Consider the following 3,499-nt stretch of genomic DNA (forward strand, 5'->3'; position numbering starts at 1 on the left):
CATTTTCAGTTGAGGAAATCATAGGAAGGATACCTCAAGTAACTGGCTCAAATTCAAGTGGCTAATAATGACAAAGCCAGGACTCAAATCACAAAATATGTCCACATTTTGAGTTCCTGACTACTATGTTATACAACCTGCAGATGTGGAAGAGGGTGGATTTTAGGATGCTATAAGAACAAACAAGAGGCTTCAACGTCAGTTAAGAAGCCAGTTTCAGAATTCAGTCAAGAGACCGTGATATTTGAAGCAGCATAGATGTATTGAGTGAGACCTTAAATGAAGAAATTTACCCAACATGGAAACAGGAACTGAAGGACTTGGTTCCTGGAAGGAATGTGGACTAAGAGGATGATACCTCAGCATTTATATAAGACAATACACAATGCTATAAAGAATCTGAGTATATACCTGCATTCGAAAGTGATCATGGTCTGTCTGTGTCCTGGTCATTGATAGTGCAGGGAGAGGAGTTGCTGAAAGCGCTTCCCCATGTTTGGAGGGTCCCTTCTTGTCCCTTCCAAACTCTGGAGCTTTCCCACACTTCCTCCTCCTCCCCACCTTTTAGGTGCCTCAGGGCACCTGCTGTCTTATGGCGTGCTCTCTGTGCCTGGCTCAGGATGGTTTCTGTTTCTGTGAGGCTTTATAAAGGGAGCACGAGCGTGGGTCCTGCCTCAGTGCATGTCTGAGTTGGTTGTGGGAACCACCGGTGTGGTCTTCTGACTCTGGTCTCTAACTTCCGCAGCCATGTGTTGCTTTCTGCCCATGTTTGAAGGGATTACAGGCTGCCTGTATCCTGGTCACTGGTAATGCAAGCACAGAAAAAGTTGCAAGGCTTTCTTTATGTTCAGGAGTTCCAGATTAGGACAGCCCAAGGTGACGGAGCACAAAGAAGATGCGGGGAGGGAGACTTTCAGTGCATTTACCTCCTAAGACCCAGACTCCCTCAACGTTTTCTTGTTCGTGAGGAAACAATTTTCCCAGACAGGTAAAGCAGTGCCAAGTGCTTCTTGTCCCCTGCAGAAAAAAAAAAAAAAAAAAAAAAAAAAGAATCTGAGTATAATGGTGAGTAAATAAGGCCATTTGAATTTGTGATAATGTTGTTATTTACTACTCTGAGAGTATTTTTCAGTAGACAAAGTTAAAACTCAATTGCATAAGACTGAAAAAGGTAAAGAAATAACAACAAACTGGTTTATCTTTCAAATTTACTGGTTAGTACTGGAAAGAAAGATAGCAAACCTTAAGGTTACAGTAAAAAAGGTAATAATTACAGGTTAGAAGAAGGGTGTGTGTGTGTTTAGTGATTACCAAGTTTTCATCTAATGGAAAAGTATATACTACAAGAGGGAGCATATTCCAATATTTAAAACTGCTAACAGCATTAGTATAAAAATTTTATCACTAAGTTCATTGGTTCTGATCGTCACTGACACTAATTTTAATTGTTTTTCTTAAATATTTCTTAAATATTTGGCACATGCTATCACTTCCCTGCAAGGATGTACTGGCAGTTTAGAACAATAAAATCCAAGAGTAAATGGTCATGTTTAATTGATAGTTTATTTTAAAGACTTTTTTTTAAATTTAAGATTTTATTTATTTATTTGTCAGAGAGAAGGAGAGAGCACAAGCCAGGGAGCAGCAACCAGAGCAGGTGGAAGGAGAAGTAGGCTCCCTTCTGAGCAGGGAGCCCAATGCAGGACTCGATCCCCAGACTCTGGGATCATGACCAGAGCCAAAGGCAGATGTTTAACCAACTGAGCCACCCAGGCATCCCTAAAGTCTTCTTTTGATTTTTAAAAGCCTACATAGAGAGTGAGTCAAACTTTGAGTAAAATTATTAAAATTTGAAAGAAGATATTAAGATGACAATAAATAAATATATTGCACTAATCTGTAAAACTCATGTCTTTTAGAGGTTTGTCAGTTGAACAAGTATAGGCACCATGGAGATGGAGAACAAGCAGTGAAGTCAAGAAAATACAGAAACAAGAGTATCTATGGCAAAGTGAGATCCAAGAGATGTCTGGAGAGAAAGGGAACCAAACTATAGGTGAGAGACCTTAGTCCTGGAAAAATGGTGCTGTGTTCCCTTCACTTAGGATAGGAGAGGAGGAAGAGAAAACATATCTACTGACATTGTGATTTTCCATGTCTAAATGACTCTACTGTTATTATTAAGCTATCATTAATTATCTTTTCACTGCAACAAGCTAGAGCTCTTTATCATTGCCTATGGCCAGGCCCTTTCTATAGCAGTATAATCTAAGTAATTGTTGACTTAATATGGAGAATCAAGGGATACCAGGCCGTGCAATTGTGATCTTGTTGTATTTGGGATTTCTGATACCTATATTGCTATTAGATAGCTTCCAAAATCGAATCTGTAGCATTTAACCTCTTTGTGTATCATTGTGTCAAATGGGTATAATTATTACTTATCCTTCCCACAAGGGTGTTTTAAAGATTAATTTGCAAATGCTCAGAAGATAGAAAGGCTATATAAATGCTAAATATTCATAGCCACTAAAAATCTTCCTTAAAATTATAAAATCAAAGTTATTTCAGAGTAATTCATAATTAAAATGGAAAACATTGCAAGGTCTTTACTCTTTATCATTCAAGATGTTTCTGAACTGATACCTCTACATTTTCTTTTCCCTCAATCTTCTTTCTCTCTCACTCTACAACACTCAGGTCCTTTCTGTATGAAGACAAGAGTAATTACTTGAACTACTATTCATAACCTAAATTTCATCTAAGTGTCTGCTCTGCTGGTTTAAATCAGATAATTAATGTTACCTTAGGGTACTTAATTAGCTAAATGATGCCATATTAAACACTTCAAGAATTCTACAATATAGAATTTTACCACATCAAAAAATAATTGAAAGTGATTAAGTTACCTGTAATTAATGGCATGGTATAGCAGCAATATGTGAAACTATTTCAAGGACAGTGAGAACAAATAAGGGAGGAAATATTTTGCAATGTACTGGGGCAATAAAAAAATGACAATGTCTCCTCAAAATCTAATAATAAATAATAAGGACCACAAAAAATAATAGATTTGATACAAAGTAGATTTTACAGAATGCTGATAAAACATAATCTGGCAATGTTAAGTAATTACTAGGATTCTTTGTATGGTGGGCATTTTAGTAATTGCCATGAAAATAATGATATTTAAATTTCATTTCTGAAATTGAGGAGGCGCTAATATCCTGTCTATGTTAATTTAGGGTTTTGCTTTGTTTTGGTTTTGATGCTGTGTAAGTGAAAAGCAAAATTTTGAATGAGAAAAACAATGTGTACAGAGTTGTTAGCAAAGAGATTGACACCTCAAATTCCAACTGAAAGTTAACTAGACATTAACAATGTTATCTGTTTCTCAAAATTGCCTTATGTGAAATACTTCAGTTTTTGTGGTTGTTATGTTTATTGTGCATTTTCTAAATTTTGTTACTTGTGTTTTAATAAGGCATAAAAGAAAAAA

The 3,499-nt window shown here is 36.3% G+C and overlaps 1 non-coding gene across 1 annotated transcript; it reads left to right on the forward strand.

The window, feature by feature from the left end:
• Window positions 1-409: 409 nt before the first annotated feature.
• On the forward strand, window positions 410-543 carry LOC125101449 (small nucleolar RNA SNORA71). The gene has a single exon (XR_007127849.1). It is a non-coding gene; the product is annotated as a small nucleolar RNA SNORA71 (small nucleolar RNA).
• Window positions 544-3,499: the final 2,956 nt, after the last annotated feature.

This window comes from Lutra lutra, chromosome 5, assembly GCF_902655055.1.
Source record: "Lutra lutra chromosome 5, mLutLut1.2, whole genome shotgun sequence".
Classification (NCBI taxonomy): Eukaryota; Metazoa; Chordata; class Mammalia; order Carnivora; family Mustelidae; genus Lutra; species Lutra lutra.